The 13,119-nt window shown below is 41.0% G+C and overlaps 17 non-coding genes across 17 annotated transcripts; all 17 read right to left on the bottom strand.

The window, feature by feature from the left end:
* Positions 1 to 110: 110 nt before the first annotated feature.
* trnar-acg (transfer RNA arginine (anticodon ACG)) lies at positions 111 to 183 on the bottom strand. Its single transcript has one exon. It is a non-coding gene; the product is annotated as a tRNA-Arg (tRNA).
* A 565-nt stretch (positions 184 to 748) lies between these two features.
* On the bottom strand, positions 749 to 821 carry trnar-acg (transfer RNA arginine (anticodon ACG)). The gene has a single exon. It is a non-coding gene; the product is annotated as a tRNA-Arg (tRNA).
* A 1,841-nt stretch (positions 822 to 2,662) lies between these two features.
* Positions 2,663 to 2,735, bottom strand: trnar-acg (transfer RNA arginine (anticodon ACG)). Its single transcript has one exon. It is a non-coding gene; the product is annotated as a tRNA-Arg (tRNA).
* Positions 2,736 to 4,576: 1,841 nt separating this feature from the next.
* trnar-acg (transfer RNA arginine (anticodon ACG)) lies at positions 4,577 to 4,649 on the bottom strand. The gene has a single exon. It is a non-coding gene; the product is annotated as a tRNA-Arg (tRNA).
* A 563-nt stretch (positions 4,650 to 5,212) lies between these two features.
* Positions 5,213 to 5,285, bottom strand: trnar-acg (transfer RNA arginine (anticodon ACG)). Its single transcript has one exon. It is a non-coding gene; the product is annotated as a tRNA-Arg (tRNA).
* Positions 5,286 to 5,850: 565 nt separating this feature from the next.
* Positions 5,851 to 5,923, bottom strand: trnar-acg (transfer RNA arginine (anticodon ACG)). Its single transcript has one exon. It is a non-coding gene; the product is annotated as a tRNA-Arg (tRNA).
* A 565-nt stretch (positions 5,924 to 6,488) lies between these two features.
* On the bottom strand, positions 6,489 to 6,561 carry trnar-acg (transfer RNA arginine (anticodon ACG)). Its single transcript has one exon. It is a non-coding gene; the product is annotated as a tRNA-Arg (tRNA).
* Positions 6,562 to 7,126: 565 nt separating this feature from the next.
* On the bottom strand, positions 7,127 to 7,199 carry trnar-acg (transfer RNA arginine (anticodon ACG)). Its single transcript has one exon. It is a non-coding gene; the product is annotated as a tRNA-Arg (tRNA).
* A 562-nt stretch (positions 7,200 to 7,761) lies between these two features.
* Positions 7,762 to 7,834, bottom strand: trnar-acg (transfer RNA arginine (anticodon ACG)). Its single transcript has one exon. It is a non-coding gene; the product is annotated as a tRNA-Arg (tRNA).
* Positions 7,835 to 8,399: 565 nt separating this feature from the next.
* trnar-acg (transfer RNA arginine (anticodon ACG)) lies at positions 8,400 to 8,472 on the bottom strand. Its single transcript has one exon. It is a non-coding gene; the product is annotated as a tRNA-Arg (tRNA).
* Positions 8,473 to 9,037: 565 nt separating this feature from the next.
* trnar-acg (transfer RNA arginine (anticodon ACG)) lies at positions 9,038 to 9,110 on the bottom strand. The gene has a single exon. It is a non-coding gene; the product is annotated as a tRNA-Arg (tRNA).
* Positions 9,111 to 9,675: 565 nt separating this feature from the next.
* On the bottom strand, positions 9,676 to 9,748 carry trnar-acg (transfer RNA arginine (anticodon ACG)). The gene has a single exon. It is a non-coding gene; the product is annotated as a tRNA-Arg (tRNA).
* Positions 9,749 to 10,313: 565 nt separating this feature from the next.
* Positions 10,314 to 10,386, bottom strand: trnar-acg (transfer RNA arginine (anticodon ACG)). Its single transcript has one exon. It is a non-coding gene; the product is annotated as a tRNA-Arg (tRNA).
* A 565-nt stretch (positions 10,387 to 10,951) lies between these two features.
* trnar-acg (transfer RNA arginine (anticodon ACG)) lies at positions 10,952 to 11,024 on the bottom strand. Its single transcript has one exon. It is a non-coding gene; the product is annotated as a tRNA-Arg (tRNA).
* A 565-nt stretch (positions 11,025 to 11,589) lies between these two features.
* Positions 11,590 to 11,662, bottom strand: trnar-acg (transfer RNA arginine (anticodon ACG)). Its single transcript has one exon. It is a non-coding gene; the product is annotated as a tRNA-Arg (tRNA).
* A 565-nt stretch (positions 11,663 to 12,227) lies between these two features.
* Positions 12,228 to 12,301, bottom strand: trnar-acg (transfer RNA arginine (anticodon ACG)). The gene has a single exon. It is a non-coding gene; the product is annotated as a tRNA-Arg (tRNA).
* Positions 12,302 to 12,865: 564 nt separating this feature from the next.
* trnar-acg (transfer RNA arginine (anticodon ACG)) lies at positions 12,866 to 12,938 on the bottom strand. The gene has a single exon. It is a non-coding gene; the product is annotated as a tRNA-Arg (tRNA).
* Between the last annotated feature and the right edge of the window lie 181 nt (positions 12,939 to 13,119).

Below are 13,119 nucleotides of genomic sequence, written 5' to 3'. Positions count from 1 at the left end.
AATGCTTTTTCTTTAAGAAATATGTTGGAAAATGATCAAATTGGAGTGTTACTTGAGAAAAAGAATTTCATTCAAATAGCCGAGGGACAAAATGCATGCAACAAAAGTCACGAGCCAGGTAGGAGTCGAACCTACAATTTTCTGATTCGTAGTCAGACACGTTATCCATTGCGCCACTGGCCCCTGTGCTCAACAAGCACTGTTAATGCACACTCAGCAAAATTAATGGGGGGCAGCTAAATACTACTGCAGTCACCTGAGCTTCCCAGCCTTTTGTTGCCTGTGTATTGTAATCAACGAGAAACTCACTCAGCCACCCATCGGTATCTCAGCTGGTAGAGTGGGTAATCATAATGGCACTCCTGGCATTTATGTTGCTGGTTCAATTCTGGTTTGATGACAATTTCTGTTTGTATGCTTTCACTGTTTTTACTGGTAATGATAGGGACAAAGAGAAGGAATGAAATCTAAAACAGCTGTCGAAACTTCATCATCATATCAGAATAAGTGAAATTTCTTTGAATAGGTGTGTGCAGCTCCCATGTCTTATCTTGTCTAGCATGGGGAATTAGTTCAAGTGGCAATGCTCTTGCTTAGCATGTGAGAAGTATCTGGCTCCATGCTCTTATTCTCCAATGAATGCTTTTTCTTTAAGAAATATGTTGGAAAATGATCAAATTGGACTGTTACTTGAGAAAAAGAATTTCATTCAAATAGCCGAGGGACAAAATGCATGCAACAAAAGTCACGAGCCAGGTCGGAGTCGAACCTACAATATTCTGATTCGTAGTCAGACGCGTTATCCATTGCGCCACTGGCCCCTGTGCTCAACAAGCACTGTTAATGCACACTCAGCAAAATTAATGGGGGGCAGCTAAATACTACTGCAGTCACCTGAGCTTCCCAGCCTTTTGTTGCCTGTGTATTGTAATCAACGAGAAACTCACGCAGCCACCCATCGGTATCTCAGCTGGTAGAGTGGGTAATCATAATGGCACTCCTGGCATTTATGTTGCTGGTTCAATTCTGGTTTGATGACAATTTCTGTTTGTATGCTTTCACTGTTTTTACTGGTAATGATAGGGACAAAGAGAAGGATTGAAATCTAAAACAGCTGTCGAAACTTCATCATCATATCAGAATAAGTGAAATTTCTTTGAATAGGTGTGTGCAACTCCCATGTCTTATCTTGCCCAGCATGGGGAATTAGTTCAAGTGGTAATGCTCTTGCTTAGCATGTGAGAAGTATCGGGTTCCATGCTCTTATTCTCCTATGAATGCTTTTTCTTTAAGAAATATGTAGGAAAATGATCAAATTGGAGTGTTACTTGAGAAAAAGAATTTCATTCAAATAGCCGAGGGACAAAATGCATGCAACAAAAGTCACAAGTCAGGTAGGAGTCGAACCTACAATCTTCTGACTCGTAGTCAGACGCGTTATCCATTGCGCCACTGGCCCCTGTGCTCAACAAGCACTGTTAATGCACACTCAGCAAAATTAATGGGGGGCAGCTAAATACTACTGCAGTCACCTGAGCTTCCCAGCCTTTTGTTGCCTGTGTATTGTAATCAACGAGAAACTCACTCAGCCACCCATCGGTATCTCAGCTGGTAGAGTGGGTAATCATAATGGCACTCCTGGCATTTATGTTGCTGGTTCAATTCTGGTTTGATGACAATTTCTGTTTGTATGCTTTCACTGTTTTTACTTGTAATGATAGGGACAAAGAGAAGGAATGAAATCTAAAACAGCTGTCGAAACTTCATCATCATATCAGAATAAGTGAAAGTTCTTTGAATAGGTGTGAGCAGCTCCAATGTCTTATCTTGTCCAGCATGGGGAATTAGTTCAAGTGCTAATGCTCTTGCTTAGCATGTGAGAAGTATCGGGTTCCATGCTCTTATTCTCCAATGAATGCTTTTTCTTTAAGAAATATGTAGGATAATGATCAAATTGGAGTGTTAATTGAGAAAAAGAATTTCATTCAAATAGCCGAGGGACAAAATGCATGCAACAAAAGTCACGAGCTAGGTAGGAGTCGAACCTGCAATCTTCTGATTCGTAGTCAGACGCGTTATCCATTGCGCCACTGGCCCCTGTGCTCAACAAGCACTGTTAATGCACACTCAGCAAAATTAATGGGGGGCAGCTAAATACTACTGCAGTCACCTGAACTTCCCAGCCTTTTGTTGCCTGTGTATTGTAATCAACGAGAAACTCACTCAGCCACCCATCGGTATCTCAGGTGGTAGAGTGGGTAATCATAATGGCACTCCTGGCATTTATGTTGCTGGTTCAATTCTGGTTTGATGACAATTTCTGTTTGTATGCTTTCACTGTTTTTACTTGTAATGATAGGGACAAAGAGAAGGAATGAAATCTAAAACAGCTGTCGAAACTTCATCATCATATCAGAATAAGTGAAAGTTCTTTGAATAGGTGTGTGCAGCTCCCATGTCTTATCTTATCCAGCATGGGGAATTAGTTCAAGTGGTAATGCTCTTGCTTAGCATGTGAGAAGTATCGGGCTCCATGCTCTTATTCTCCAATGAATGCTTTTTCTTTAAGAAATATGTTGGAAAATGATCAAATTGGAGAGTTACTTGAGAAAAAGAATTTCATTCAAATAGCCGAGGGACAAAATGCATGCAACAAAAGTCACGAGCCAGGTAGGAGTCGAACCTACAATATTCTGATTCGTAGTCAGACGCGTTATCCATTGCGCCACTGGCCCCTGTGCTCAACAAGCACTGTTAATGCACACTCAGCAAAATTAATGGGGGGCAGCTAAATACTACTGCAGTCACCTGAGCTTCCCAGCCTTTTGTTGCCTGTGTATTGTAATCAACGAGAAACTCACGCAGCCACCCATCGGTATCTCAGCTGGTAGAGTGGGTAATCATAATGGCACTCCTGGCATTTATGTTGCTGGTTCAATTCTGGTTTGATGACAATTTCTGTTTGTATGCTTTCACTGTTTTTACTGGTAATGATAGGGACAAAGAGAAGGATTGAAATCTAAAACAGCTGTCGAAACTTCATCATCATATCAGAATAAGTGAAATTTCTTTGAATAGGTGTGTGCAACTCCCATGTCTTATCTTGCCCAGCATGGGGAATTAGTTCAAGTGGTAATGCTCTTGCTTAGCATGTGAGAAGTATCGGGTTCCATGCTCTTATTCTCCTATGAATGCTTTTTCTTTAAGAAATATGTAGGAAAATGATCAAATTGGAGTGTTACTTGAGAAAAAGAATTTCATTCAAATAGCCGAGGGACAAAATGCATGCAACAAAAGTCACAAGTCAGGTAGGAGTCGAACCTACAATCTTCTGACTCGTAGTCAGACGCGTTATCCATTGCGCCACTGGCCCCTGTGCTCAACAAGCACTGTTAATGCACACTCAGCAAAATTAATGGGGGGCAGCTAAATACTACTGCAGTCACCTGAGCTTCCCAGCCTTTTGTTGCCTGTGTATTGTAATCAACGAGAAACTCACTCAGCCACCCATCGGTATCTCAGCTGGTAGAGTGGGTAATCATAATGGCACTCCTGGCATTTATGTTGCTGGTTCAATTCTGGTTTGATGACAATTTCTGTTTGTATGCTTTCACTGTTTTTACTTGTAATGATAGGGACAAAGAGAAGGAATGAAATCTAAAACAGCTGTCGAAACTTCATCATCATATCAGAATAAGTGAAAGTTCTTTGAATAGGTGTGAGCAGCTCCAATGTCTTATCTTGTCCAGCATGGGGAATTAGTTCAAGTGCTAATGCTCTTGCTTAGCATGTGAGAAGTATCGGGTTCCATGCTCTTATTCTCCAATGAATGCTTTTTCTTTAAGAAATATGTAGGATAATGATCAAATTGGAGTGTTAATTGAGAAAAAGAATTTCATTCAAATAGCCGAGGGACAAAATGCATGCAACAAAAGTCACGAGCTAGGTAGGAGTCGAACCTGCAATCTTCTGATTCGTAGTCAGACGCGTTATCCATTGCGCCACTGGCCCCTGTGCTCAACAAGCACTGTTAATGCACACTCAGCAAAATTAATGGGGGGCAGCTAAATACTACTGCAGTCACCTGAACTTCCCAGCCTTTTGTTGCCTGTGTATTGTAATCAACGAGAAACTCACTCAGCCACCCATCGGTATCTCAGGTGGTAGAGTGGGTAATCATAATGGCACTCCTGGCATTTATGTTGCTGGTTCAATTCTGGTTTGATGACAATTTCTGTTTGTATGCTTTCACTGTTTTTACTTGTAATGATAGGGACAAAGAGAAGGAATGAAATCTAAAACAGCTGTCGAAACTTCATCATCATATCAGAATAAGTGAAAGTTCTTTGAATAGGTGTGTGCAGCTCCCATGTCTTATCTTATCCAGCATGGGGAATTAGTTCAAGTGGTAATGCTCTTGCTTAGCATGTGAGAAGTATCGGGCTCCATGCTCTTATTCTCCAATGAATGCTTTTTCTTTAAGAAATATGTTGGAAAATGATCAAATTGGAGAGTTACTTGAGAAAAAGAATTTCATTCAAATAGCCGAGGGACAAAATGCATGCAACAAAAGTCACGAGCCAGGTAGGAGTCGAACCTACAATCTTCTGATTCGTAGTCAGACGCGTTATCCATTGCGCCACTGGCCCCTGTGCTCAACAAGCACTGTTAATGCACACTCAGCAAAAATAATGGGGGGCACCTAAATACTACTGCAGTACTAGAGCTTCCCAGCCTTTTGTTGCCTGTGTATTGTAATCAACGAGAGACTCACTCAGTCACCCATTGATAGCTCAGCTGGTAGAGTGGGTAATCATAATGGCACTCCTGGCATTTATGTTGCTGGTTCAATTCTGGTTTGATGACAATTTCTGTTTGTATGCTTTCACTGTTTTTACATGTAATGATAGGGACAAAGAGAAGGAATGAAATCTAAAACAGCTGTCAAAACTTCATCATCATATCAGAATAAGTGAAATTTCTTTGAATAGGTGTGTGCAGCTCCCATGTCTTATCTTGTCTAGCATGGGGAATTAGTTCAAGTGGTAATGCTCTTGCTTAGCATGTGAGAAGTATCTGGCTCCATGCTCTTATTTCCAATGAATGCTTTTTCTTTAAGAAATATGTTGGAAAATGATCAAATTAGAGTGTTACTTGAGAAAAAGAATTTCATTCAAATAGCCGAGGGACAAAATGCATGCAACAAAAGTCACGAGCCAGGTAGGAGTCGAACCTACAATCTTCTGATTCGTAGTCAGACGCGTTATCCATTGCGCCACTGGCCCCTGTGCTCAACAAGCACTGTTAATGCACACTCAGCAAAATTAATGGGGGGCAGCTAAATACTACTGCAGTCACCTGAGCTTCCCAGCCTTTTGTTGCCTGTGTATTGTAATCAACGAGAAACTCACTCAGCCACCCATCGGTATCTCAGGTGGTAGAGTGGGTAATCATAATGGCACTCCTGGCATTTATGTTGCTGGTTCAATTCTGCTTTGATGACAATTTCTGTTTGTATGCTTTCACTGTTTTTACTGGTAATGATAGGGACAAAGAGAAGGAATGAAATCTAAAACAGCTGTCGAAACTTCATCATCATATCAGAATAAGTGAAATTTCTTTGAATAGGTGTGTGCAGCTCCCATGTCTTATCTTGTCTAGCATGGGGAATTAGTTCAAGTGGCAATGCTCTTGCTTAGCATGTGAGAAGTATCTGGCTCCATGCTCTAATTCTCCAATGAATGCTTTTTCTTTAAGAAATATGTTGGAAAATGATCAAATTGGACTGTTACTTGAGAAAAAGAATTTCATTCAAATAGCCGAGGGACAAAATGCATGCAACAAAAGTCACGAGCCAGGTAGGAGTCGAACCTACAATCTTCTGATTCGTAGTCAGACGCGTTATCCATTGCGCCACTGGCCCCTGTGCTCAACAAGCACTGTTAATGCACACTCAGCAAAATTAATGGGGGGCAGCTAAATACTACTGGAGTCACCTGAGCTTCCCAGCCTTTTGTTGCCTGTGTATTGTAATCAACGAGAAACTCACTCAGCCACCCATCGGTATCTCAGCTGGTAGAGTGGGTAATCATAATGGCACTCCTGGCATTTATGTTGCTGGTTCAATTCTGGTTTGATGACAATTTCTGTTTGTATGCTTTCACTGTTTTTACTGGTAATGATAGGGACAAAGAGAAGGAATGAAATCTAAAACAGCTGTCGAAACTTCATCATTATATCAGAATAAGTGAAATTTCTTTGAATAGGTGTGTGCAGCTCCCATGTCTTATCTTGTCTAGCATGGGGAATTAGTTCAAGTGGCAATGCTCTTGCTTAGCATGTGAGAAGTATCTGGCTCCATGCTCTTATTCTCCAATGAATGCTTTTTCTTTAAGAAATATGTTGGAAAATGATCAAATTGGACTGTTACTTGAGAAAATGAATTTCATTCAAATAGCCGAGGGACAAAATGCATGCAACAAAAGTCACGAGCCAGGTCGGAGTCGAACCTACAATCTTCTGATTCGTAGTCAGACGCGTTATCCATTGCGCCACTGGCCCCTGTGCTCAACAAGCACTGTTAATGCACACTCAGCAAAATTAATGGGGGGCAGCTAAATACTACTGCAGTCACCTGAGCTTCCCAGCCTTTTGTTGCCTGTGTATTGTAATCAACGAGAAACTCACTCAGCCACCCATCGGTATCTCAGCTGGTAGAGTGGGTAATCATAATGGCACTCCTGGCATTTATGTTGCTGGATCAATTCTGGTTTGATGACAATTTGTGTTTGTATGCTTTCACTGTTTTTACTGGTAATGATAGGGACAAAGAGAAGGAATGAAATCTAAAACAGCTGTCGAAACTTCATCATCATATCAGAATAAGTGAAATTTCTTTGAATAGGTGTGTGCAGCTCCAATGTCTTATCTTGTCCAGCATGGGGAATTAGTTCAAGTGGTAATGCTCTTGCTTAGCATGTGAGAAGTATCGGGCTCCATGCTCTTATTCTCCAATGAATGCTTTTTCTTTAAGAAATATGTTGGAAAATGATCAAATTGGACTGTTACTTGAGAAAAAGAATTTCATTCAAATTGCCGAGGGACAAAATGCATGCAACAAAAGTCACGAGCCAGGTAGGAGTCGAACCTACAATCTTCTGATTCGTAGTCAGACGCGTTATCCATTGCGCCACTGGCCCCTGTGCTCAACAAGCACTGTTAATGCACACTCAGCAAAAATAATGGGGGGCACCTAAATACTACTGCAGTCACCTGAGCTTCCCAACCTTTTGTTGCCTGTGTATTGTAATCACCGAGAAACTCTCTCAGCCACCCATCGGTATCTCAGCTGGTAGAGTGGGTAATCATAATGGCACTCCTGGCATTTATGTTGCTGGTTCAATTCTGCTTTGATGACAATTTCTGTTTGTATGCTTTCACTGTTTTTACTGGTAATGATCGGGACAAAGAGAAGGAATGAAATCTAAAACAGCTGTCGAAACTTCATCATATCAGAATAAGTGAAATTTCTTTGAATAGGTGTGTGCAACTCCCATGTCTTATCTTGCCCAGCATGGGGAATTAGTTCAAGTGGTAATGCTCTTGCTTAGCATGTGAGAAGTATCGGGTTCCATGCTCTTATTCTCCAATGAATGCTTTTTCTTTAAGATATCGGTTGGAAAATGATAAAATTGGAGTGTTACTTGAGAAAAAGAATTTCATTCAAATAGCCGAGGGACAAAATGCATGCAACAAAAGTCACGAGCCAGGTAGGAGTCGAACCTACAATCTTCTGATTCGTAGTCAGACGCGTTATCCATTGCGCCACTGGCCCCTGTGCTCAAAAAGCACTGTTAATGCACACTCAGCAAAATTAATGGGGGGAAGCTAAATACAACTCGTGTCACCTGAGCATCCCAGCCTTTTGTTGCCTGTGTATTGTAATCAACGAGAAACTCACTCAGCCACCCATCGGTAGATCATCTGGTAGAGTGGTTAATTATAACGGCACTCCTGGCATTTATGTTGCTGGTTCAATTCTGGTTTGATGACAATTTCTGTTTGAATGCTTTCACTGTTTTTACTGGTAATGATAGGGACAAAAAGAAGGAATGAAATCTAAAACAGCTGTCGAAACTTCATCATCATATCAGAATAAGTGAAATTCCTTTGAATAGGTGTCTGCAGCTCCCATGTCTTATCTTGTCCAGCATGGGGAATTAGTTCAAGTGGTAATGCTCTTGCTTAGCATGTGAGAAGTATCGGGTTCCATGCTCTTATTCTCCAATGAATGCTTTTTCTTTAAGAAATATGTTGGAAAATAATCAAATTGGAGTGTTACTTGAGAAAAAGAATTTCATTCAAATAGCCGAGGGACAAAATGCATGCAACAAAAGTCACGAGCCAGGTAGGAGTCGAACCTACAATCTTCTGATTCGTAGTCAGACGCGTTATCCATTGCGCCACTGGCCCCTGTGCTCAACAAGCACTGTTAATGCACACTCAGCAAAATTAATGGGGGGCAGCTAAATACTACTGCAGTCACCTGAGCATCCCAGCCTTTTGTTGCCTGTGTATTGTAATCAACGAGAAACTCACTCAGCCACCCATCGGTATATCATCTGGTAGAGTGGTTAATTATAACGGCACTCCTGGCATTTATGTTGCTGGTTCAATTCTGGTTTGATGACAATTTCTGTTTGTATGCTTTCACTGTTTTTACTGGTAATGATAGGGACAAAAAGAAGGAATGAAATCTAAAACAGCTGTCGAAACTTCATCATCATATCAGAATAAGTGAAATTTCTTTGAATAGGTGTCTGCAGCTCCCATGTCTTATCTTGTCCAGCATGGGGAATTAGTTCAAGTGGTAATGCTCTTGCTTAGCATGTGAGAAGTATCGGGTTCCATGCTCTTATTCTCCAATGAATGCTTTTTCTTTAAGAAATATGTTGGAAAATAATCAAATTGGAGTGTTACTTGAGAAAAAGAATTTCATTCAAATAGCCGAGGGACAAAATGCATGCAACAAAAGTCACGAGCCAGGTAGGAGTCGAACCTACAATCTTCTGATTCGTAGTCAGACGCGTTATCCATTGCGCCACTGGCCCCTGTGCTCAACAAGCACTGTTAATGCACACTCAGCAAAATTAATGGGGGGCAGCTAAAAACTACTGCAGTCACCTGAGCATCACAGCCTTTTGTTGCCTGTGTATTGTAATCAACGAGAAACTCACTCAGCCACCCATCGGTATATCATCTGGTAGAGTGGTTAATTATAACGGCACTCCTGGCATTTATGTTGCTGGTTCAATTCTGGTTTGATGACAATTTCTGTTTGTATGCTTTCACTGTTTTTACTGGTAATGATAGGGACAAAAAGAAGGAATGAAATCTAAAACAGCTGTCGAAACTTCATCATCATATCAGAATAAGTGAAATTTCTTTGAATAGGTGTCTGCAGCTCCCATGTCTTATCTTGTCCAGCATGGGGAATTAGTTCAAGTGGTAATGCTCTTGCTTAGCATGTGAGAAGTATCGGGTTCCATGCTCTTATTCTCCAATGAATGCTTTTTCTTTAAGAAATATGTTGGAAAATAATCAAATTGGAGTGTTACTTGAGAAAAAGAATTTCATTCAAATAGCCGAGGGACAAAATGCATGCAACAAAAGTCACGAGCCAGGTAGGAGTCGAACCTACAATCTTCTGATTCGTAGTCAGACGCGTTATCCATTGCGCCACTGGCCCCTGTGCTCAAAAAGCACTGTTAATGCACACTCAGCAAAATTAATGGGGGGAAGCTAAATACAACTGCAGTCACCTGAGCATCCCAGCCTTTTGTTGCCTGTGTATTGTAATCAACGAGAAACTCACTCAGCCACCCATCGGTAGATCATCTGGTAGAGTGGTTAATTATAACGGCACTCCTGGCATTTATGTTGCTGGTTCAATTCTGGTTTGATGACAATTTCTGTTTGTATGCTTTCACTGTTTTTACTGGTAATGATAGGGACAAAAAGAAGGAATGAAATCTAAAACAGCTGTCGAAACTTCATCATCATATCAGAATAAGTGAAATTTCTTTGAATAGGTGTCTGCAGCTCCCATGTCTTATCTTGTCCAGCATGGGGAATTAGTTCAAGTGGTAATGCTCTTGCTTAGCATGTGAGAAGTATCGGGTTCCATGCTCTTTTTCTCCAATGAATGCTTTTTCTTTAAGAAATATGTTGGAAAATAATCAAATTGGAGTGTTACTTGAGAAAAAGAATTTCATTCAAATAGCCGAGGGACAAAATGCATGCAACAAAAGTCACGAGCCAGGTAGGAGTCGAACCTACAATCTTCTGATTCGTAGTCAGACGCGTTATCCATTGCGCCACTGGCCCCTGTGCTCATCAAGCACTGTTAATGCACACTCAGCAAAATTAATGGGGGGCAGCTAAATACTACTGCAGTCACCTGAGCATCCCAGCCTTTTGTTGCCTGTGTATTGTAATCAACGAGAAACTCACTCAGCCACCCATCGGTATATCATCTGGTAGAGTGGTTAATTATAACGGCACTCCTGGCATTTATGTTGCTGGTTCAATTCTGGTTTGATGACAATTTCTGTTTGTATGCTTTCACTGTTTTTACTGGTAATGATAGGGACAAAAAGAAGGAATGAAATCTAAAACAGCTGTCGAAACTTCATCATCATATCAGAATAAGTGAAATTTCTTTGAATAGGTGTCTGCAGCTCCCATGTCTTATCTTGTCCAGCATGGGGAATTAGTTCAAGTGGTAATGCTCTTGCTTAGCATGTGAGAAGTATCGGGTTCCATGCTCTTATTCTCCAATGAATGCTTTTTCTTTAAGAAATATGTTGGAAAATAATCAAATTGGAGTGTTACTTGAGAAAAAGAATTTCATTCAAATAGCCGAGGGACAAAATGCATGCAACAAAAGTCACGAGCCAGGTAGGAGTCGAACCTACAATCTTCTGATTCGTAGTCAGACGCGTTATCCATTGCGCCACTGGCCCCTGTGCTCAACAAGCACTGTTAATGCACACTCAGCAAAATTAATGGGGGGCAGCTAAAAACTACTGCAGTCACCTGAGCATCACAGCCTTTTGTTGCCTGTGTATTGTAATCAACGAGAAACTCACTCAGCCACCCATCGGTATATCATCTGGTAGAGTGGTTAATTATAACGGCACTCCTGGCATTTATGTTGCTGGTTCAATTCTGGTTTGATGACAATTTCTGTTTGTATGCTTTCACTGTTTTTACTGGTAATGATAGGGACAAAAAGAAGGAATGAAATCTAAAACAGCTGTCGAAACTTCATCATCATATCAGAATAAGTGAAATTTCTTTGAATAGGTGTCTGCAGCTCCCATGTCTTATCTTGTCCAGCATGGGGAATTAGTTCAAGTGGTAATGCTCTTGCTTAGCATGTGAGAAGTATCGGGTTCCATGCTCTTTTTCTCCAATGAATGCTTTTTCTTTAAGAAATATGTTGGAAAATAATCAAATTGGAGTGTTACTTGAGAAAAAGAATTTCATTCAAATAGCCGAGGGACAAAATGCATGCAACAAAAGTCACGAGCCAGGTAGGAGTCGAACCTACAATCTTCTGATTCGTAGTCAGACGCGTTATCCATTGCGCCACTGGCCCCTGTGCTCAACAAGCACTGTTAATGCACACTCAGCAAAATTAATGGGGGGCAGCTCAATACTACTGCAGTCACCTGAGCATCCCAGCCTTTTGTTGCCTGTGTATTGTAATCAACGAGAAACTCACTCAGCCACCCATCGGTATATCATCTGGTAGAGTGGTTAATTACAACGGCACTCCTGGCATTTATGTTGCTGGTTCAATTCTGGTTTGATGACAATTTCTGTTTGTATGCTTTCACTGTTTTTACTGGTAATGATAGGGACAAAAAGAAGGAATGAAATCTAAAACAGCTGTCGAAACTTCATCATCATATCAGAATAAGTGAAATTTCTTTGAATAGGTGTCTGCAGCTCCCATGTCTTATCTTGTCCAGCATGGGGAATTAGTTCAAGTGGTAATGCTCTTGCTTAGCATGTGAGAAGTATCGGGTTCCATGCTCTTATTCTCCAATGAATGCTTTTTCTTTAAGAAATATGTTGGAAAATGATCAAATTGGAGTGTTACTTGAGAAAAAGAATTTCATTCAAATAGCCGAGGGACAAAATGCATGCAACAAAAGTCACGAGCCAGGTAGGAGTCGAACCTACAATCTTCTGATTCGTAGTCAGACGCGTTATCCATTGCGCCACTGGACCCTGTGCTCAACAAGCACTGTTAATGCACACTCAGCAAAATTAATGGGGGGCAGCTAAAAACTACTGCAGTCACCTGAGCATCCCAGCCTTTTGTTGCCTGTGTATTGTAATCAACGAGAAACTCACTCAGCCACCCATCGGTATATCATCTGGTAGAGTGGTTAATTATAACGGCACTCCTGGCATTTATGTTGCTGGTTCAATTCTGGTTTGATGACAAATTCTGTTTGTATGCTTTCACTGTTTTTACTGGTAATGATAGGGACAAAAAGAAGGAATGAAATCTAAAACAGCTGTCGAAACTTCATCATCAAATCAGAATAAGTGAAAGTTCTTTGAATAGGTGTGAGCAGCTCTCATGTCTTATCCTGTCCAGCATGGGGAATTAGTTCAAGTGGTAATGCTCTTGCTTAGCATGTGAGAAGTATCGGGTTCCATGCTCTTATTCTCCAATGAATGCTTTTTCTTTAAGAAATATGTTGGAAAATAATCAAATTGGAGTGTTACTTGAGAAAAAGAATTTCATTCAAATAGCCGAGGGACAAAATGCATGCAACAAAAGTCACGAGCCAGGTAGGAGTCGAACCTACAATCTTCTGATTCGTAGTCAGACGCGTTATCCATTGCGCCACTGGCCCCTGTGCTCAACAAGCACTGTTAATGCACACTCAGCAAAATTAATGGGGGGCAGCTAAATACTACTGCAGTCACCTGAGCATCCCAGCCTTTTGTTGCCTGTGTATTGTAATCAACGAGAAACTCACTCAGCCACCCATCGGTATATCATCTGGTAGAGTGGTTAATTATAACGGCACTCCT

This window comes from Acipenser ruthenus, chromosome 51 (genome assembly GCF_902713425.1).
Source record: "Acipenser ruthenus chromosome 51, fAciRut3.2 maternal haplotype, whole genome shotgun sequence".
Lineage (NCBI taxonomy): Eukaryota > Metazoa > Chordata > Actinopteri > Acipenseriformes > Acipenseridae > Acipenser > Acipenser ruthenus.
Note: the sequence above shows the minus strand (reverse complement) of the source record. Positions and strands in the feature narration are given on the sequence as shown.